This window comes from Ranitomeya imitator, chromosome 3 (genome assembly GCF_032444005.1).
Source record: "Ranitomeya imitator isolate aRanImi1 chromosome 3, aRanImi1.pri, whole genome shotgun sequence".
In the NCBI taxonomy this organism is placed as follows: Eukaryota; Metazoa; Chordata; class Amphibia; order Anura; family Dendrobatidae; genus Ranitomeya; species Ranitomeya imitator.
In genome coordinates this window covers 510551841-510575453 of record NC_091284.1, presented here as the reverse complement: position 1 = coordinate 510575453, position 23613 = coordinate 510551841, and the positions used below count along the sequence as shown (strand labels likewise).

General features: G+C 45.4%; 1 protein-coding gene across 1 annotated transcript in view; it reads right to left on the bottom strand.

The window, feature by feature from the left end:
- The window catches only part of RAB9A (RAB9A, member RAS oncogene family), a 53135-nt gene extending 30561 nt beyond the window's left edge, over nucleotides 1–22574 (bottom strand). Inside the window, exon 1 of the mRNA XM_069757701.1 lies at nucleotides 22434–22574. The gene's annotated coding sequence lies outside the window, so the exon portion shown is untranslated. The remainder of the gene's footprint in view (nucleotides 1–22433) is intronic.
- Between the last annotated feature and the right edge of the window lie 1039 nt (nucleotides 22575–23613).

Here is a 23613-nt window from a genome sequence, read left to right as displayed (position 1 = left end):
CTCTGCGGATTTTTCCGCAGCGGATTTGATAAATCCGCAGTGCTAAACCGCTGGGGATTTACCGCGGTTTTTCTGCGCATTTCGCTGCGGTTTTACAACTGCAGTTTACTATTGGAGCAGTTGTAAAACCGCTGCGGAATCCGCAGAAAAGTGACATGCTGCGGAATGTAAACCACTGCGTTTCAGTGCAGTTTTTCTGCAGCATGTGTACAGCGATTTTTGTTTCCCATAGGTTTACATTGAACTGTAAACTCATGGGAAACTGCTGCGGATCCGCAGCGTGTGCACATACCTTTAGAATTAGGCTATGTGCACACAGTGCGGATTTGGCTGCGGATCCGCAGCGGATTGGCCACTGCGGATTCGCTGCAGTGTTCCATCAGGTTTACAGTACCATGTAAACCTATGGAAAACCAAATCCACTGTGCCCATGGTGCGGAAAATACCGCACAGAAACGCTGCGTTGTATTTTCCGCAGCATGTCAATTCTTTGTGCGGATTCCGCAGCGTTTTACACCTGTTCCTCAATAGGAATCCACAGGTGAAATCCGCACAAAAAACACTGGAAATCCGCGGTAAATCCGCAGGTAAAACGCAGTGCCTTTTATCCGCGGATTTTTCAAAAATGATGCTGAAAAATCTCACACGAATCCTCAACGTGGGCACATAGCCTTAGGGTTGGAATTAGGGTTGTGGTTAGGGTTGTGATTAGGGTTATGGCTACAGTTGGGATTAGGGTTAGGGGTGTGGGGGGGGTTAGTGTTGGAGGTAGAATTGAGGGATTTCCACTGTTTAGGCACATCAGGGGTCTCCAAATGCAACATGGCGCCACCATTGATTCCAGCCAATCTTGTATTCAAAAAGTCAAATGGTGCTCCCTCACTTCCGAGCCCCGACGTGCGCCCAAACAGTGGTTTACCCCCACATATGGGGTACCAGCATACTCAGGACAAACTGCGCAACAATTACTGGGGTCCAATTTCTCCTGTTACCCTTGTGAAAATAAAAAAATGCTTGCTAAAACATCATTTTTGAGGAAAGAAAAATGATTTTTTATTTTCACGGCTCTGCGTTGTAAACATCTGTGAAGCACTTGGGGGTTCAAAGTGCTCACCACATATCTAGATAAGTTCCTTGGGGGGTCTAGTTTCCAAAATGGGGTCACTTCTGGGGGGTTTCTGCAAACGCAACGTGACACCCGCAGAGCATTCCATCAAAGTCTGCATTTCAAAACGTCACTATTCACCTCCGAGCCCCGGCATGTGCCCAAACAGTAGTTTACCCCCACATATGGGGTATCACCGTACTCAGGAGAAACTGGACAACAAATATCGGGGTCAAATTTCTCCTGTTACCCTTGGGAAAATTAAAAAATTCTGGGCTAAATAATTATTTTTGAGGAAAGAAAACGTATTTATTATTTTCACGGCTCTGCGTTGTAAACTTCTGTGAAGCACTTGGGGGTTCAAAGTCCTCACCACACATCTAGATTAGTTCCTTTGGGGGTCTAGTTTCCAAAATGGGGTCATTTGTGGGGGATCTCCAATGTGTAGGCACACAGGGGCTCTCCAAACGTGACATGGTGTCCGCTAATGATTGGAGCTAATTTTCCATTCAAAAAGTCAAATGGCGCGCCTTCCCTTCCGCGCCCTGCCGTGTGCCCAAACAGTGGTTTACCCCCACATATGAGGTATCGGCGTACTCGGGAGAAATTGCCCAACAAATTTTATGATCCATTTTATCCTATTGCCCATGTGAAAATGAAAAAATTGAGGCGAAAAGAAATTTTGTGAAAAAAAAAAAGTACTTTTTCATTTTTACAGATCAATTTGTGAAGCACCTGAGGGTTTAAAGTGCTCTCTAGGCATCTATGTAAGTTCCTTGGGGGGTCTAGTTTCCAAAATGGGGTCACTTGTGGGGGAGCTCCAATGTTTAGGCACACAGGGGCTCTCCAAACGCAACATGGTGTCCGCTAACGATGGAGATAATTTTTCATTCAAAAAGTCAAATGGCGCTCCTTCCCTTCCGAGCCTTGCCGTGTGCACAAACAGTGGTTTGTGACCACATATGAGGTATCGGTGTACTCAGGACAAATTGGACAACAACTTCCGTGGTTCAGTTTCTCCTTTTACCATTGGGAAAATAAAAAAATTGTTGCTAAAAGATCATTTTTGTGACTAAAAAGTTAAATGTTCATTTTTTCCTTCCATGTTGCTTCTGCTGCTGTGAAGCACCTGAAGGGTTAATAAACTTCTTGAATGTGGTTTTGTGCACCGTGAGGGGTGCAGTTTTTAGAATGGTGTCACTTTTGGGTATTTTCAGCCATATAGACCCCTCAAACTGACTTCAAATGTGAGGTGGTCCTTAAAAAAAAAAAATGGTTTTGTAAATTTCGTTGTAAAAATGAGAAATCGCTGGTCAAATTTTAACCCTTATAACTTCCTAGCAAAAAAAAATTTTGTTTCCAAAATTGTGCTGATGTAAAGTATACATGTGGGAAATGTTATTTATTAACTATTTTGTGTCACAACTCTCTGGTTTAACAGAATAAAAATTCAAAATGTGAAAATTGTGAAATTTTAAAAATTTTCGCCAAATTTCCGTTTTTTTCACAAATAAATGCAGAATTTATTGACCTACATTTACCACTAACATGAAGCCCAATATGTCACGAAAAAACAATCTCAGAACCGCTAGGATCCGTTGAAGCGTTCCTGAGTTATTACCTCATAAAGGGACACTGGTCAGAATTGCAAAAAACGGCAAGGTCTTTAAGGTCAAAATAGGCTGGGTCATGAAGGGGTTAAAAGTAACTACACCATGGAGAAATGCGACTTTGGTGGAGTTTATTCTTCCGCTTTCCCGTAGGAAATTGGTCCACCGCGCTATCCGTAGCAAGTCACGTGAGTAATCACGTGACGTCACGCAAGGTCCTGCAGAGGCAGAGAACCGAGAGCTGCACAACAGCGCTTAGTCGCTGCTAGTAGTGGGCGAGTAGTGGGCGAGCACAGGGCTGTTTTCCGCCGGCCGGGGCACTGTCTGGAGCCCACTCACGGGAAAGCGGATGAATAAACTCCACCAAAGTCGCATTTCTTCATTTTTGCACAAAGACCGACTAAAGAGAACTGTGGACATTATCGTTTTACACTGCACCAGGTAAATCTAACCTATTATTCAACTGACTTAACATCGCTCAGAACTTTTGTTATTTGGGCAATGTTGTGCTCCATGGTGTAGTTACTTTTAAACAAGCAGAAACCTTTCTATAAACAAGGAATGTTTTAGAAACAAAGGATGTTGCTTTAAATATATTTTTTAAAGCCATATAAAAAGGGTGTAAATACCTATTGTTCTTTTGGAGGTACCTAGTCGCTATAAAACTAGAGAACCCAGCGCAGATAGTTTATATACCGTATATATATAAGCCGACCCGAGTATAAGCCGACCCCCCTAATTTTGCCACAAAAAAAACTGGGAAAACTTATTGACTCGAGTATAAGCCTAGGGTGGAAATGCAGCATTTACCGGTGAATTTCAAAAATAAAAATAGATCATTATTTCCCCATAGCTGTGCCATATAGTGCTCTGCACCGTTCATTATTGCCCCATAGCTGTGCCATATAGTGCTCTGCACCGTTCATATTGCCCCATAGCTCTGCCCCATACAGTGCTCTGCACCGTTCATTATTGCCCCATATCTGTGCCCCATATATGCTCTGCACCGTTCGTATTGCCCCATATCTGTGCCCCATATAGTGCTCTGCACCGTTCATATTTCCCCATATCTGTGCCCCATATAGTGCTCTGCACCGTTCATATTGCCCCATATCTGTGCCCCATATAGTGCTCTGCACCGTTCATATTTCCCCATATCTGTGCCCCATATAGTGCTCTGCACCGTTTATATTGCCCCATATCTGTGCCCCATATAGTGCTCTGCACCGTTCATATTGCCCCATATCTGTGCCCATACAGTGCTCTGCACCGTTCATTTTTGCCCCATAGATGCTCCACCTAAATCTGTGCCGCTGCTGCTGCAATAAAAAAAAAAAAATGCCATACTCACCTCTCTTGCTTGCAGCTCCCGGCGTCCGGTCCCGGCGTCTCTCTGCTCTGACTATCAGGCAGAGGGCGCCGCGCACACTATATGCGTCATCGCGCCCTCTGACCTGCACAGTCAGAGCGCAGATAGACGCCGGGAAGATGGAGCGGCGCCCGGCGGGTGGAACGTGGACAGGTGAATATGTAATACTTACCTAGTCCCAGCGATCCTGGTGCTCCCTGCCTGTCCCACGGTCTTCTGTGCTGCAGCCTCTTCCTCTATCAGCGGTCACCGGCACCGCTGATTAGAGAAATGAATAGGCGGCTCCACCCCTATGGGAGGTGGAGCCGCCTGTTGTGAATTCTGTGGCTGAGTTCACTTCTGTGGTCACAAGTGGTATTGCAGTCTCTGGGCTTCCTCCCTCAGGTGTTTTGGTGAGCTCGTTGGCTGCCTTGCTATTTAGCTCCACCTGAGTCTGTCTTCCTTGCTCCTTGTCAATGTTCCAGTGTTGGATCTGAGCTACTGCATCTTTCCTTGGGCCTGCTGCTCTGCTAGATAAGTGCTTCTAGTTTGTTTTCTGTTTTTTCTGTCCAGCTTGTTATCTTTTGCTGGAAGCTCTGAGAAGCAAAGGGGTGCACCGCCGTGCTGTTAGTTCGGCACGGTGGGTCTTTTTGCCCCTTTGCGTGGTTTTCGTTTTAGGGTTTTTTGTAGACTGCATAGTTCTCTTTGCTATCCTCGCTCTGTCTAGAATATCGGGCCTCACTTTGCTGAATCTATTTCATTCCTACGTTTGTCTTTTCATCTTGCTAACAGTCATTATATGTGGGGGCTGCCTATTCCTTTGGGGTATTTCTCTGAGGTAAGTCAGGCTTGTATTTCTATCTTCAGGCTAGTCAGCTCCTCAGGCAGTGCCGAGTTGCATAGGTAGTTGATAGGCGCAATCCACTGCTGCTTCCAGTTGTGTGAGGATAGATCAGGTACTGCAGTCTACAGAGATTCCACGTCTCAGAGCTCGTCCTATTGTTTTGGGTTATTGCCAGATCTCTGTATGTGCGCTGATTACTGCACGCTGTGTTGCCTGATTGCCAGCCATAACAGTACAAGGAGCCTTTCAATGATTTCCAATAGAGGGAAAAAAGAAATCCTGACATCATTTTTTTTTCTTAGCTCTGTCTTCAGTCTTTTTTTTCCCCTAGACATTTGAGTGCTTCAGGACACAGCTGTGGACATGGATATTCAGGCTCTGTGCTCCTCAATGGATAATCTCGTTGTAAATGTACAAAAGATTCAAGATACTATTGATCAGAAATCGATGCTAGAACCAAGAATTCCGATTCCTGATTTGTTTTTTGGTGACAGAACTAAGTTCCTGAGCTTCAGAAATAATTGTAAGCTATTTTTGGCCTTGAAACCTCATTCTTCTGGTAATCCTATTCAACAGGTTTTGATTATTATTTCTTTTTTGCGCGGCGACCCACAGGACTGGGCGTTTTCTCTTGCACCAGGAGATTCTGCATTGAGTAATGTTGATGCATTTTTCCAGGCGCTGGGATTGCTTTACGATGAGCCTAATTCAGTGGATCAAGCTGAGAAAAATCTGCTGGCTTTATGCCAGGGTCAGGATGATGTAGAAGTATATTGTCAGAAATTTAGAAAATGGTCAGTACTCACTCTGTGGAATGAATCTGCACTAGCGGCTTTGTTCAGAAAGGGTCTCTCTGAAGCTCTTAAGGATGTAATGGTGGGATTTCCTATGCCTGCTGGTTTGAATGAGTCTATGTCCTTGGCCATTCAGATCGGTCGTCGCTTGCGCGAGCGTAAATCTGTGCACCATCTGGCGGTATTGTCTGAGAGTAAGCCTGAGCCTATGCAGTGCGACAGGACTATGACTAAAGTAGAACGGCACGAACACAGACGTCTGAACAGACTGTGTTTCTATTGTGGTGATTCTGCTCATGCTATTTCTAATTGTCCTAAACGCACTAGGCGGTTCGATAGCTCTGCCGTTATTGGTACTGTACAGTCCAAATTCCTTTTGTCCATTACCTTAATGTGCTCTTTGTCATCATATTCTGTCATGGCGTTTGTGGATTCAGGCGCTGCCCTGAATCTGATGGATTTGGATTATGCTAAACGTTGTGGATTTTTCTTGGAGCCATTGCGGTGTCCTATTCCGTTGAGAGGAATTGATGCTACACCTCTGGCCAAGAATAAGCCTCAGTACTGGGCCCAGCTGACCATGTGCATGGCTCCTGCACATCAGGAAGTTATTCGCTTTTTGGTACTGCATAATTTGCATGATGTGGTCGTGTTGGGGTTGCCATGGCTACAAACCCATAATCCAGTATTGGATTGGAACTCTATGTCGGTAACCAGCTGGGGTTGTCAGGGAGTACATGGTGATGTTCCATTTTTGTCTATTTCGTCATCCATTCCTTCTGACATCCCAGAGTTCTTGTCGGACTTTCAGGATGTATTTGAAGAGTCCAAGTCTGATGCCCTTCCTCCGCATAGGAATTGTGATTGTGCTATCGATTTGATTCCTGGTAGTAAATTCCCTAAGGGTCGTTTATTTAATTTGTCCGTACCTGAACACACCGCTATGCGCAGTTATGTGAAGGAGTCCCTGGAGAAGGGACATATTCGCCCATCGTCGTCACCATTGGGAGCAGGGTTCTTTTTTGTAGCCAAGAAGGATGGTTCGCTAAGACCGTGTATTGATTACCGCCTTCTTAATAAGATCACTGTTAAGTTTCAGTATCCCTTGCCATTGATTTCTGACTTGTTTGCTCGGATTAAGGGGGCTAGTTGGTTTACTAAGATTGATCTTCGTGGTGCGTATAATCTGGTGAGAATCAGGCAGGGAGATGAATGGAAAACGGCATTTAATACGCCCGAGGGTCATTTTGAGTATCTGGTGATGCCGTTCGGACTTGCCAATGCTCCATCTGTTTTTCAGTCTTTTATGCATGACATTTTCCGTGAGTATCTGGATAAATTCTTGATTGTTTACTTGGATGACATTTTGATCTTCTCAGATGATTGGGAGTCTCATGTGAAGCAAGTCAGAATGGTTTTCCAGGTACTGCGTGCTAATTCCTTGTTCGTGAAGGGATCAAAGTGTCTCTTCGGTGTGCAGAAAGTTTCATTTTTGGGGTTCATCTTTTCCCCTTCTACTATCGAGATGGATCCGGTTAAGGTTCAGGCCATCCAGGATTGGACTCAGCCGACATCTCTAAAAAGTTTGCAGAAATTCCTGGGCTTTGCTAATTTTTATCGTCGCTTCATCTGTAATTTTTCTAGCATTGCCAGACCATTGACCGATTTGACCAAGAAGGGTGCTGATTTGGTTAATTGGTCTTCTGCTGCCGTGGAAGCTTTTCAGGAGTTGAAGCGTCGTTTTTGCTGTGCCCCTGTGTTGTGTCAACCTGATGTTTCTCTTCCGTTCCAGGTCGAGGTTGATGCTTCTGAGATTGGTGCGGGGGCGGTTTTGTCACAGAGAGGTTCTGGTTGCTCAGTGTTCAAACCATGTGCTTTCTTTTCCAGGAAATTTTCTGCTGCTGAGCGTAATTATGATGTGGGCAACCGAGAGTTGCTGGCCATGAAGTGGGCATTCGAGGAGTGGCGTCATTGGCTTGAGGGTGCTAAGCATCGCGTGGTGGTTTTGACTGATCATAAGAACCTTACTTATCTTGAGTCTGCCAAGCGCTTGAATCCTAGACAGGCCCGTTAGTCGTTATTTTTTGCTCGTTTTGATTTTGTGATTTCATACCTTCCGGGCTCTAAAAATGTGAAGGCGGATGCTCTGTCTAGGAGTTTTGTGCCCGACTCTCTGGGGTTATCTGAGCCGGCGAGTATCCTCAAGGAAGGAGTCATTGTGTCTGCCATCTCCCCTGATTTGCGGAGAGTGTTGCAGAAATTTCAGGCTAATAAACCTGATCGTTGTCCGGCCGAGAAACTGTTCGTCCCTGATAGGTGGACTAGTAAAGTTATCTCTGAACTTCATTGTTCGGTGCTGGCCGGTCATCCAGGAATCTTTGGTACCAGGGAGTTGGTTGCTAGATCCTTCTGGTGGCCATCTCTGTCACGGGATGTGCGTGCTTTTGTGCAGTCCTGTGGAATTTGTGCTAGGGCTAAGCCCTGCTGTTCACGTGCCAGTGGGTTGCTTTTGCCCTTGCCGGTCCCGAAGAGGCCTTGGACACATATTTCGATGGATTTCATTTCTGACCTTCCCGTTTCTCAAAAGATGTCTGTCATTTGGGTGGTCTGTGATCGCTTTTCTAAAATGGTCCATCTGGTGCCCTTGGTTAAATTGCCTTCCTCCTCTGATTTGGTGCCTTTGTTCTTCCAGCATGTGGTTCGTTTACATGGCATTCCTGAGAATATTGTTTCTGACAGAGGTTCCCAGTTTGTCTCGAGGTTCTGGCGAGCCTTTTGTGGTAGGATGGGCATTGACCTATCTTTTTCCTCGGCCTTCCATCCTCAGACTAATGGTCAGACCGAACGAACCAATCAGACCTTGGAAACATATCTGAGATGTTTTGTTTCCGCTGACCAGGATGATTGGGTGTCATTTTTGCCGTTGGCTGAGTTCGCCCTTAATAATCGGGCCAGCTCGGCTACCTTGGTCTCTCCATTTTTCTGCAATTCTGGGTTCCATCCTCGTTTCTCTTCAGGACAGGTTGAGTCTTCGGACTGTCCTGGTGTGGATTATGTGGTGGACAGGTTGCAGCAGATCTGGACTCAGGTAGTGGACAATTTGACCTTGTCCCAGGAGAAGGCTCAGCTTTTCGCTAATCGCAGACGCCGTGTGGGACCCCGACTTCGTGTTGGGGATCTGGTTTGGTTATCTTCTCGTCATATACCTATGAAGGTTTCCTCTCCTAAATTTAAACCTCGTTTTATTGGTCCGTATAGGATTTCTGAGATTCTCAATCCGGTGTCTTTTCGTCTGACCCTCCCAGACTCCTTTTCCATACATAATGTATTCCATAGGTCGTTGTTGAGGAGATACGTGGCACCTATGGTTCCATCTGTGGAGCCTCCTGCCCCTGTTTTGGTGGAGGGGGAATTCGAGTATATTGTGGAGAAGATTTTGGATTCTCGTGTTTCTAGACGGAAACTCCAGTATCTGGTCAAATGGAAGGGTTATGCTCAGGAAGATAATTCCTGGGTTTTTGCCTCTGATGTCCATGCCCCAGATCTTGTTCGTGCCTTTCATGTGGCTCATCCTGGTCGGCCTGGGGGTTCTGGTGAGGGTTCGGTGACCCCTCCTCAAGGGGGGGGTACTGTTGTGAATTCTGTGGCTGAGTTCACTTCTGTGGTCACAAGTGGTATTGCAGTCTCTGGGCTTCCCCCCTCAGGTGTTTTGGTGAGCTCGTTGGCTGCCTTGCTATTTAGCTCCACCTGAGTCTGTCTTCCTTGCTCCTTGTCAATGTTCCAGTGTTGGATCTGAGCTACTGCATCTTTCCTTGGGCCTGCTGCTCTGCTAGATAAGTGCTTCTAGTTTGTTTTCTGTTTTTTCTGTCCAGCTTGTTATTATCTTTTGCTGGAAGCTCTGAGAAGCAAAGGGGTGCACCGCCGTGCTGTTAGTTCGGCACGGTGGGTCTTTTTGCCCCTTTGCGTGGTTTTCGTTTTAGGGTTTTTTGTAGACTGCATAGTTCTCTTTGCTATCCTCGCTCTGTCTAGAATATCGGGCCTCACTTTGCTGAATCTATTTCATTCCTACGTTTGTCTTTTCATCTTGCTAACAGTCATTATATGTGGGGGCTGCCTATTCCTTTGGGGTATTTCTCTGAGGTAAGTCAGGCTTGTATTTCTATCTTCAGGCTAGTCAGCTCCTCAGGCAGTGCCGAGTTGCATAGGTAGTTGATAGGCGCAATCCACTGCTGCTTCCAGTTGTGTGAGGATAGATCAGGTACTGCAGTCTACAGAGATTCCACGTCTCAGAGCTCGTCCTATTGTTTTGGGTTATTGCCAGATCTCTGTATGTGCGCTGATTACTGCACGCTGTGTTGCCTGATTGCCAGCCATAACAGCCGCCTATTCATTTCTCTAATGAGCGGTCCCACGTGACCGCTGAAGAGGGGAAGAAGCTGCAGCACAGAAGACCGTGGGACGGCAGGGGGAGCGCCAGGATCGCTGGGACTAGGTAAGTATACCTCAGCGCCCTCTCCCCCTCACCCGCCGACCTCACCGCTACTGTGACTCGAGTATAAGCCGAGGGGGGCACTTTTAGCCCAAAAATTTGGGCTGAAAATCTCGGCTTATACTCGAGTATATACGGTATATATCTTCTCATAGCTATAGGCATTAATACAGAAGGGTGGCCCTGTATTTGTATCAGCTGCAGGATTCATAGGTTCTGACGCGCTACTGGTGTGCTTAATCTTATCCCATGCCTTCTCCAAACTGCCATTTTTAGATCTCTCCACATGTGTTCTATGGGATTCAGGTCTGGACTCATTGCTGGCCACCTTAGAAGTCTCCAGTGCTTTCTCTCAAACCATTTTCTAGTGCCTTTTGAAGTGTGTTTTGGGTCATTGTCCTGCTGGAAGACCCATGACCTCTGATGGAGACCCAGCTTTCTCACACTGGGCCCTACATTATGCTGCAAAATTGTTGGTAGTCTTCAGACTTCATAATGCCATGCACACGGTCAAGCAGTCCAGTGCCAGAGGCAGCAAAGCAACCCCAAAACATCAGGGAACCTCCGCCATGTTTGACTGTAGGGACCGTGTTCTTTTCTTTGAATGCCTCTTTTTTTCTCCTGTAAACCATGTTGATGCCTTTGCACTTTTGTCTCATCTAACCAGAGAACATTCTTCCAAAACGTTTTAGGCTTTTTCAGGTAAGTTTTGGCAAACTCCATCCTGGCTTTTTTATGTCTCGGGGTAAGAAGTGGGGTCTTCCTGGGTCTCCTACCATACAGTCTCTTTTCATTCAGACGCCGACGGATAGTACGGGTTGACACTTTGTACCCTCGGACTGCAGGGCAGCTTGAATTTGTTTGGATGTTAGTTGAGGTTCTTTATCCAACATCCGCACAATCTTGCGTTGAAATCTCTTGTCAATTTTTCTTTTCCATCCACATCTAGGGAGGTTAGCCACAGTGCCATGGGCTTTAAACTTCTTGATGACACTGCGCACGGTAGACACAGGAACATTCAGGTCTTTGGAGATGGACTTGTAGCCTTGAGATTGCTCATGCTTCCTCACAATTTGGTTTCTCAAGTCCTCAGACAGTTCTTTGGTCTTCTTTCTTTTCTCCATGCTCAATGTGGTACACACAAGGACACAGAACAGAGGTTGAGTGAACTTTAATCCATGTCAACTGGCTGCAAGTGTGATTTAGTTATTGCCAACACCTGTTAGGTGCCACAGGTAAGTTACAGGTGCTGTTAATTACACAAATTAGAGAAGCATCACATGATTTTTCGAACAGTGCCAATACTTTTGTCCACCCCCTTTTTTATGTTTGGTCTGAAATTATTTCCAATTTGGCTTTAGGACAATTCTTTTTGTGTTTTTTCATTTAAGAAAAATTAAATGAAGATAATAACAAAGAATGTGTTTGCAATCATTTTCAGGAAGAAACTGATTATTATCTGACAGAATTGCAGGGTGTCAATACTTTTGGCCTCAACTGTACCTGTGATAGGGCAATGCCACTGGAGCCATAAATTACGTAACACCTTTCAAACTAAGAATATTGCAATCTTTAAACAAGATCCTCCATGTCTCTCCAGCCATTATCATAGTACAGGCACTCTACCTCCTCATCTAAAAAGGTGCCCACACCCCTGAAATATTTGGGTATCATTCCTGACTTTCCCATATACTTTATCACACAGGGCACTGTAGGTTTGAATTTCTTTTTCCCTTAATAATAAAAGACTTATTTAAAAACTGCATTTTGTATTCCTTGTGTTACTTTATCTAAGATTTAAATTTGTTTGGCAATTTGAAGCATTTAAGTGTGACAAACATGCAAAAAAAATAGGAAAGCAGGAAGGGGGCAAACACTTTCACAGAACTGTAGATGAATGCTTAGCTCCATACTCAGGACAAAGTCACTAGACTCCGTTCTCATTATATGGTCAGCCGGCTCTGCAGTATTAGGTGGGTTCAACCAACTTGACTATAAAGTGTCCATATAAACCACACTGGGCTCCTCTGTAGCTTATGTTTCTATGAAGGCTTTTGAGTAGAACATCTATCCCCGACATACTAGTTACAGGCTCTCAGGATGAATATCAATGCCCGGCACAAATTCTGATGCCATCTCAACGTCTGCTCTAAAGGTTAAGGCCCTTATACACATTAGACTTTCACTTATTTCACCAATATTTACAGGTTCCGTCGACTGCTTAATGTGTATGGGGGCGCCGGGAGAGATGTCGATCAGGCATGTCCAATTTCAGAATGTCAATCTTATTGTTCTCCCGGAGGTAAACCAGCAGCCAGTGTGTCACTTGGTGGCCATCTCATACAGAACGCAGAAGTGCTGTGCCCAGCGAGCCCTCCTGTGGATGGGAAAGTCATCTGACATGGCCATCAGCCAAACGTTTGTCCGAAACATCTTACAGACGACAGATATCTAAAGACGTGAGAGACTGTAGAAAAATGTTCCAGCTCCTTCCAATTAAAATCAATTGATTCTTTATTAATCCAAAAAAATATAAAAGCGATCCCTGCACATAAGGAATGTGAACATGCGGCAAACAGCGACGCGTTTCGATCTATACGATCTTCATCATGGCTATCTACACATAGGTCAATATATACATATATACTCCCCTAATACCCATCTCAATGAAATTCATGATCACATGATCTAAGCTAATCGCAGGTCCTAATAGCAATGCATAAGAATACCAAATTAGTACTCACATTAAAACACCACAATAGATTTAAAATTTTAACAATAATGATACAGAATTTTGTTCCTTTTATTCAATCCTAAAGGCAGTCTAGTTTGTAAATTGTAAATCCAATACGCCTCCCTAGTGAGGAGGAGTCTCTTAATGTCTCCTCCACGGACAGACTGCTTCATCTGCTCGATCCCCTGAATAAGCATAGCGGAGATATTACCCCCATGACAGGTTACAAAGTGTCTTGCGACCGTAGTAAAGTTGGTGATGTCTCTCAAATGTTCCGATATTCTGGTTTTTAATTTTCTGGTGGTGCATCCAACATACGCAACTCCACATTCCATACAACTGATTTTGTACACCACATTTTCAGAATGACAGTTTATAAATTCTTTGATATTGAATTCTTTTGTATTATCGGAATTAGTAAATGTTTTACTGACCAAACTCTGGGCGCAGGTTGTACACGCCGTATTGCCACACTTGTAAAAACCCCTGCATTCAAGCCAAGTTAAAGACTTCGGTTTAGATTGAAAAAGGCCAGGTTAGATTATATTACCAATTGTTGGGGCTCTGCGAGCAACTACAGTCATGGCCAAAAGTTTTGAGAATGACACCCACATTTTATTTTCACATGATTTGCTGCCCTCAGGTTTTTATTAGTGTTTGTCTGATGTTTATATCACATACAGAAATATAATTGCAATCATATTATGAGTACCAATAGGTTATATTGACAGTTAGAATGAGTTAATGCAGCAAGTCAATATTTGCAGTGTTGACCCTTCTTCAAGACCTCTGCAATTCTCCCTGGCATGCGCTCAATCAACTTCTGGACCAAATCCTGACTGATAGCAGTCCATTCTTGCATAATCAATGCTTGCATTTTGCGAGAATTTGTTGGTTTTTGTTTGTCCACCCGTCTCTTGATGATTGACCACAAGTTCTCAATGGGATTAAGATCTAGGGAGTTTCCAGGCCATGGACCCAAAATCTCTATGTTTTGTTCCATGAGCCATTTAGTTATCACCTTTGCTTTATGGCAAGGTGCTCCATCATGCTGGAAAAGGCATTGTTGGGCGCCAAACTGCTCTTGGACGGTTGGGAGAAGTTGCTCTTGGAAGACATTCTGGTCTCATTCTTTATTCATGGCTGTGTTTTTAGGCAAGACTGAGTGAGCCGATTCCCTTGGCTGAGAAGCAACCCCACACATGAATGGTTTCAGGATGCTTTACAGTTGGCATGAGACAAGACTGGTGGTAGCGCTCACCTCTTCTTCTCCGAATAAGCGGTTTTCCAGATGTCCCAAACAATCAAAGGGGATTCATCAGAGAAAATGACTTTGCCCCAGTCCGAAGCAGTCCACTCCCTGTACCTTTTGCAGAATATCAGGCGGTCCCTGATGTTTTTTCTGGAGAGAAGTGGCTTCTTTGCTGCCCTCCTTGAAACCAGGCCTTGCTCAAAGAGTCTCCGCCTCACAGTGCGTGCAGAAGCACTCACACCAGCCTGCTGCCATTCCTGAGCAAGCTCGGCACTGCTGGTAGTCCGATCCCGCAGCTGAAACCGTTTTAAGATACGGTCCTGGCGCTTGCTGGTCTTTCTTGGGCGCCCTGGAGCCTTTTTGACAACAATGGAAGCTCTCTCCTTGAAGTTCTTGATGATGCGATAGATTGGTGACTCAGGTGCAATCTTTGTAGCTGTGATACTCTTCCCTGTAAAGGTACCGTCACACTTAGCGACGCTGCAGCGATACCGACAACGATCCGGATCGCTGCAGCGTCGCTGTTTGGTCGCTGGAGAGCTGTCACACAGACCGCTCTCCAGCGACCAACGATCCCGAGGTCCCCGGTAACCAGGGTAAACATCGGGTAACTAAGCGCAGGGCCGCGCTTAGTAACCCGATGTTTACCCTGGTTACCATCGTAAAAAAACAAACAGTACATACTTACATTCAGCTGTCTTAGGCCATTTTTTTGCAGTGCAATGATGGCTGCATGTGTTTCTTTAGAGATAACCGTGGTTAACTGAAGAGAAACAATGATACCAAGCACCAGTCTCCTTTTAAAGTGTCCAGTGATGTCATTCTTACTTAATCATGACTGATGAGGACAGGGCTGGCGATCAATCAACACCCACACCTGTGTTAATGGATCAATCACTAAAACGATGTTAGCTGCTCCTTTTAAAGGGACACTGTCACCTGAATTTGGAGGGAACAATCTTCAGCCATGGAGGCGGGGTTTTGGGGTTTTTGATTCACCCTTTCCTTACCCGCTGGCTGCATGCTGGCTGCAATATTGGATTGAAGTTCATTCTCTGTCCTCCATAGTACACGCCTGCGCAAGGCAAGATTGCCTTGTGCAGGCATGTACTACGGAGGACAGAGAATGAACTTCAATCCAATATTGCAGCCAGCATACAGCCAGCGGGTAAGGAAAGGGTGAATCAAAAACCCAAAAACCCCGCCTCCATGGCTGAAGATTGTTCCCTCCAAATTCAGGTGACAGTGTCCCTTTAAAGGCAGGACTGCAATGATGTTGAAATGTGTTTTGGGGGTTAAAGTTCATTTTCTGGGCAAATATTGACTTTGTAAGTACAGTAATTGCTGTTAAGCTGATCACTCTTACATTCAGGAGTATATGCAAATTGCCATTAGAAAAAATGAAGCAGTAGACTTTGGAAAAATTAAGATTTGTCTCATTCTCAAAATTTTTGTCCATGACTGTACATTAATTCCCTTGCTCAGAATTTTAGCAGTCTCCTCATCTTCCAATAGTATAGGAAGTCGCTTATATATGATAGACTTAATATCTACAAATTGAGGGCTGTATTGAAGACAGTGAAAACAGCAATATACAATAAATACAACGTATCAAAAGATCCTACCAAAGGTCTGGGAACATAGCATAAGCAGGAATTTAAAACTTAACTTTTAATGTGTTTATACAAAAGAAAAAATTTTTTTTACCATGTCACCAATAAAAAAAAAAAAAAAAAAAGTACTACGGAGTATAACCCGTTAGGGAATCCACCATATCTATAATAGTACTCCCAGGAATATAGTGAGAATGACACTAGCAGTGGCCCAGTGTACCATCACTCGACCCAAGGTACCTCATTTAATAGTAATAGTGCCCGTACATAACAGCATTTGTCAAATGCCAAAACCAATAAACTGGTAACCTTGGTTGCATTAATATCAGCAGGTATCACAGAAAAAAGGGGTAAGGTCAATTGAGAAAAATAGTAGACAAATATAAAAAATTGGAACAATCTCACCAATTGACAAGGACAGGTAAGGTGGAGCCCAAGCTTGCTGGAGTGGAAGAATCCATCATGCCACAGCGTCGCGAGACAATGCCTTGTTCCCTGAGGGGATATCAATAATGCTGAATCCCCATGCTCCCACCCTTACAAGGGCAGTCCACATCTACCCCTAAGGTATAACATGCCCTGCACTCTCCCTATTTAGGTGTCCCAACGCGTTTATTTTCAAGCCGGATCATCAGGAGACTAGCTTGCATGGGAGATAAAGTGCTTGAGTGCTACATAAAAAATATAAAGACCTGCCACCCTCTATGCTACACTGCAGAGCAGTATAAGTCTCATGAAGTTCAGAGAGCAGTTTGTTAGGATTGAGTTCCACTCTTCCTGAAAATCATCATCATCATCATTTCTGGATTTGGAACTACCGTATATACTCAAGTATAACCCGAGATTTTCAGCCCAAATTTGCCCCTCTCGGCTTATACTCGAGTCATGATCGGCGGTGGGGTCGGCGGGTGAGGGGGAGAGAGGACTGTCGCATACTCACCTAGTCCCGGCGCTCCCCCTGCCCGTCCCACGGTCTTCGGGTGCCGCAGCTCTTCCCCTGTTCAGCGGTCACGTGGGACCGCTCATTAAAGTTATGAATATGGACTCCACTCCCATAGGGGTGGAGCCACATATTCATTCCTCTAATGAGAGGTAACCGCTGACAGAGGAAGAGGCTGCGGCACTCGGAGACCAGCTGTCCGGGATAAGGAGCCAGGGACGCCGGGAGCAGGTGAATATCACATATTTACCTGTCCACGTTCCACCCCCCGGGCGCCGCTCTGTCTTCCTCGTTCTCTTGCTCTGACTGTTCAGGTCAGAGGGTGCGATGACGTACTAGTGTGCGCGCCGCCCTCTGCCTTAACAGTCAGTGCAGAGAGACGCAGAGACGGGACGCTGAGGAGCTGCAAGCAAGAGAGGTGAGTATGTCATTTTTTTTTTTTTTTTTTTAATTGCAGCAGCAGCGTTATATATGGCACAGATTTATATGGAGCACCTATGGGGCAATAATGAACGGTGCAGAGAATTATATATTGCACAGATTTATATGGAGCATCTATGGGGCCATAATGAACGGTGCAGAGCATTCTATATGGAACAGCTTTATGTGAAGCATCTATGGGGCCATAATGAACGGTGCAGAGCATTCTATATGGCACAGCTTTATGTGGAGCATCTATGGGGCCATAATGAACAGTGCAGAGCATTATATATGGGGTAGCTTTGTGGAGCATCTATGGGGCCACAATGAACGGTGCAGAGCAATATATATGGGGCACAGCTTTATGTGGAGCATCTATGGGGCCATAATGAACGGTGCAGAGCATTCTATATGGCACAGCTTTATGTGGAGCATCTATGGGGCCATAATGAACGGTGCAGAGCATTCTATATGGCACAGCTTTATGTGGAGCATCTATGGGGCCATAATGAACGGTGCAGAGCATTCTATATGGCACAGCTTTATGTGGAGCATCTATGGGGCCATAATGAACGGTGCAGAGCATTATATATGGCACAGCTTTATATGGAGCATCTATGGGGCCATAATGAACGGTGCAGAGCATTATATGTGGCACAGCTTTATATGGAGCATCTATGGGGCCATAATGAACGGTGCAGAGCATTATATGTGGCACAGCTTTATATGGAGCATCTATGGGGCCATAATGAACGGTATGGAGCATCTATTTTTACTCTTGAAATTCACCGGTAGCTGCTGCATTTTCCACCCTAGGCTTATACTCGAGTCAATAAGTTTTCCAAGTTTTTGTGGCAAAATTAGGAGGGGTCGGCTTATACTCGAGTATATATGGTAAGTGGAATTGGGGGAGAAACAATAAATAGCAGAACATACGTTGAACCCATTAGTGGCAACACGGTCTTACATGCCAAAAGCAGCCATTCTGCACATACAATAAAGTCTATACCAATCGGGGAATTTACAAGACTTAAAAGGAACTGTAATAATGATGAAGATAGGATTAAAGAATTTAATACTCTTGAGAATAAATTAGAGACGCAACTATCCTAAATGGTGTATAGACAGGGCCCGCAATATAGTGGACAAAAAAGATAGGGTTAATTTGTTACAGCAGAACACCAATAATAGAACAAACAGGGAAAAAAAAGAAAAACCATTTGTCTGTCTTCAATACAGCCCTCAATTTGTAGATATTAAGTCTATCATATATAAGTGACTTCCTATACTATTGGAAGATGAGGAGACTGCTAAAATTCTGAGCAAGGGAATTAATGTAGTTGCTCACAGAGCCCCAACAATTGGTAATATAATCTCACCTGGCCTTTTTCAATCTAAACCGAAGTCTTTAACTTGGCTTGAATGCAGGGGGTTTTACAAGTGTGGCAATACGGCGTGTACAACCTGCGCCCAGAGTTTGGTCAGTAAAACATTTACCAATTCCGATAATACAAAAGAATTCAATATCAAAGAATTTATAAACTGTCATTCTGAAAATGTGGTGTACAAAATCAGTTGTATGGAATGTGGAGTTGCGTATGTTGGATGCACCACCAGAAAATTAAAAACCAGACTATCGGAACATTTGAGAGACATCACCAACTTTAGTACCAGCAACAGAAATGTATCTACGGTCGCAAGACACTTTGTAACCTGTCATGGGGGGGTGATATCTCCGCTATGCTTATTCAGGGGATCGAGCAGATGAAGCGGTCTGTCCGTGGAGAGACATTAAGAGACGCCTCCTCCTCACTAGGGAGGCGTATTGGATTTACAATTTACAAACTAGACTGCCTTTAGGATTGAATAAAAGGAACAAAATTCTGTATCATTATTGTTAAAAATTTAAATTGTGGCGTTTTAATGTGAGTACTAATTTGGTATTCTTATGCATTGCTATTAGGACCTGCGATTAGCTTAGATCATGTGATAGGTCAATGAATTATATATATATATATTTTTTTTTTTTATTATTATTATTATTTATTTATATAGCACCATTGATTCCATGGTGCTGTACATGAGAAGGGGTTACATACAAGTTACAAATATCACATACAGTAAACAAACTAACAATGACGGACTGATACAGAGGGGCGAGGACCCTGCCCTTGCGGGCTTACATTCTACAGATATACTCCCCTAATACCCATGTGTAGATAGCCATGATGAAGATCGTATAGATCGAAACGTGTCGCTCTTTGCTGCATGTTCACATTCCCTATGTGCAGGGATCGCTTTTATATTTTTTGGATTAATAAAGAATCAATTGATTTTAATTGGAAGGAGCTGGAACATTTTTCTACATTCTCTCACGTCTGGGTCAGGACGAGTTCACGTGCTCCTGTGGTCTGTCGGTGAGCTGACTGGGCTCTAGTAGCCCCTACATTCTGCTTATTTGACAGATATCTAAGGCTACTTTCACACTTGCGTCGGTACTGGTCCGTCGCTATGCGTCGGGCTGAAGTACCGACACGTTGTGAAATTTCTGCACGACGTGCATCCGCTGCCTATTCTGAAGTCCGGCGAGGAGGGGGCGGAGTTCCGGCCGTGCATGCGTGGTACAAAATGGCGGACGCAACGGACAAAAAAAGCGCTCACTTGAACTTTTTTTGTGACGACGGTCCGCCAAAACACAACGGATCCGTCGCATGACGGACACGACCTGTGGCCATCTGTCACTATTACAGGTCTATGGGCAAAAAACGCATCCTGCGAGCACATCTGAAGGATCCGTTTTTTTCCCAAAACGACGCATTGCGACGGATCTGAAAAGACGGAAGTGTGAAAGAGGCCTAACAAAGGTATTTTACTGGGATTTTCTGTGGTATACCAACCCTATGCAGCAAGTAGTTGTAAAGAGTGAAATAAATGGATACATGCTTCTCCATTATGTCAGTCAGTGAAAATTTGACCACACTAACCGAATGTCATCCGGGTGCTGTACAGAATTTTTCACAGACCCATACACATGAATGGGCCTTGCTATTTTCAAAGGCAAATCGTGCATACTGTGATTTTTTCCCCATCAGATTACTCTATGTGCACAGATCCATAGAATAACATGGGTACAAGTGCTATCCGTCAAAACCACAGATAGCAAGCGTCCGATTTAAACATTCATGTGCACCAGCCCTCAAGTCGTATACTCCACAAATCTTTATGGAAGAGTGGCAAAAAAGCAATTTTTAAAAAATTATTAACATGTTATATTTGCTAATATTATTACTACTACACCTACTATGTTTTGGGATAGTATCTTGGAGATGGGAATAGCCCTTTAAATTTTTTTATGTTCCCAATTGTGTGAGTCTGAATATATCAGACTGCACTCGGATGACATCTGAGCGCAGTTCAATGTTTTGCAAGCACCCATAGACTTGTATGGGTGCAGGCCGTCCAACATACGCTGCCAATTACAGCATGGAGTTGGCACTGCCACATAGTATAACATTGGAGTGAGTGCAATCCGATGAAACATCAGATAGCACTCGTCCGCTGGCTACTCACCAGTGTACCAGTGTACACTTCACAAACACTTCATGCTTTGTGGTGACATCACATAAAATCCCAATAAAACACAGTTAAGTTTGTGGCGTAACATAAAAAATATGAAAGTGTTTATGGGTGTGAAACCTTACTGCCGTTCCAGTGGCCATTAAGAAATGGTATCGTCGTCTTCTCTGGTTCTTGTTGGAACTTAAAACTATCACAGCACTGCCTCTGACTTTTATCCTGAAGTTGGATTACAAGTGCGATCTTCACGTAGGACTATTAGCAGTGTAAGGACCGGGTGACATCTCCGTTAGTAATGGGCACACAGCCAGCAACCGTTCTGTAGCACAGTGTAGGATTTTCGGTAGACTTGTTATGTTTCCGCACCCGTTCATGCACAGCTGCCCTTCACAAGTAGATTTCCATAACTCACATACATAGCCATGCACAAGTGGCTGTGCATGATCGAGCATCAAGTCCTGCTAGCGTCTGTTCTCCATTATCCGCCCGTCCAACGTGTAACAGACATCAGACCCCTGTGCCTGATCACCTGACACAGCCGTGTAGTCTGCAATAGGCAGGTCACAATGGCTGATGGTGAAGGACACTACATGTGCCAGCATAACTCACGCTGCCCACTGGTCATAGCAGGTATAGGGATCAACCAATTGTTGCCCTCTCATTGATCTGATTGGATCACATCACTGTATCATGAAAAGTTACACAACTTTCTAAACCTTCGCTGTGTATGATCTCCGCATCCAGTGAGTGAATACAATGCCCAACCAACACAGGTGTCAGCTTCATCGAAAAGGCACAAGCGTGTGCACGGGGCACAGTCAGTGTGCCGGGCATGGCTCTATAGGACAGGTGCGTGGGGCACGGTCAGTGTGCCGGGCATCTATAGGACCGGTGCGTGGGGCACGGTCGGTGTATCGGGCATCTATAGGACAGGTGCGTGGGGCACGGTCAGTGTATCGGGCATCTATAGGACAGGTGCGTGGGGCACGGTCAGTGTATCGGGCATCTATAGGACAGGTGCGTGGGGCACGGTCAGTGTATCGGGCATCTATAGGACAGGTGCGTGGGGCACGGTCAGTGTATCGGGCATCTATAGGACAGGTGCGTGGGGCACGGTCGGTGTATCGGGCATCTATAGGACAGGTGCGTGGGGCACGGTCAGTGTATCGGGCATCTATAGGACAGGTGCGTGGGGCACGGTCAGTGTATCGGGCATCTATAGGACAGGTGCGTGGGGCACGGTCAGTGTATCGGGCATCTATAGGACAGGTGCGTGGGGCACGGTCAGTGTATCGGGCATCTATAGGACAGGTGCGTGGGGCACGGTCAGTGCATCGGGCATCTATAGGACAGGTGCGTGGGGCACGGTCAGTGTATCGGGCATCTATAGGACAGGTGTCAGGCAGGCATCCACTGGTAACCATTTGTGTGCCTGAAGTTTGCAGGAAAAACATAGAATATCAGGCAAACCATTAAAGTGAGGTGAATGAGGGGACGAGACCTCAGTGATGCTGCCCTGGGACACAGCTAATGGTAAGGTGTGGGCGGCTCAGGACAGGACAGTGGGCAGCAGGGTGGGCAGCCCCAGTACCCCGCACACATAGACAGGAGCGCTGTACGCCCGCAGCACATAACCCCATATCCGCACTAGTCGGAGAGGCGAAGCTGCAGTTATTGCACGGACATCACAAGTCTCCGGAGCACGAACCTGTTGTGTGTGACCGTGGCTGAGAAAGTTTGTATCCTGGGTGAGGAGCAGCTCTCCGTATCCCCGGCTTCTTCTCTCGGCCGCCAGGGGAAACAACATGGCGAGCGTCAGCAGCCCGTCACGTCTCTAGCGATGGGCGGGAACTTCGGCTGGGAGCGGCAGATAGCGCAGCCAATGAGAAAGCGCGCCACACACGTGATCGCTGTTGACAGTAGTGTGGTGTCAGCAGCCAGTGAGGGTGGGGAGGTCATGTGACCGGCTGAGCTCAGGCCCTGTCACGTGTCTCCTCAGGGCTAGGTGTTACTGACAGACTGTATAGTCATGATCATGACTAGAGTTGAGCGACCTTGACCTTTTTAGAGTCGAGCCGGGTTTTGCGAAACCCGACTATGTCCAAAGTCGGGTCGAGTGAAATCGGCCGATTATGACGTAAAGTCGGGATCGACCGAAACACGAAACCCAATGCAAGTCAATGGGGCAGCATAGTCGGCAGTGAGTGGGGGCCAGGAAAACACCTAGAGTGCCCATTTTAATGTCAAAACCATCCATTCTTCTTAATGAAGCTTGTCAAGCGTAATTTACCTTATAATAATTGGAAGGCATTTGAAATTGGGGGTCATTTGGCTAAAGTTGTGTGGGGTAGGGCTGGTTCAAGTAATTAGTGGGCCCAGGAAATCTGGACCACGTCACGGCAGTGGAGCAGGGAGAGGTAAGTATTTCAACTTTGCAAGTGCTGTGAACCTGAGCAAGCAGGGGGGGCCCACTCGTTGGCATTGGCACTGGCACAGGGCCCCTCAAAGTACAGCGGTGTGTTTGCACGGCGGGGGCGCCTCCCACCGGCAGCAACACTTTTGCGTACTATGAGAGGCCCTGTGCCAGTGACGTCGCCAACTAGTATTCCTCCCCCCACCTGATGAAGGAACCTGCACTTTCATCTGCACCTTCCTCTTTGTCCCCGTGTAAGGTGGTATGGTATGCGGGAAGAGCAACCTGACTTTCAGCAGGGTCACAATGTTGTTGTGTAGCGTGCACGGGGAATGTTGCGTTATGGGTCAATGTACCAGCAGACTCATCTATCACTGGCTGGGCAATGGGCACGATGAAGTGGAAACACAGATATAGGCCCAAAGAAGAAAGTGGGCTAAATGCAGTTCAAAATTGGTAACACAGGAATAACCAG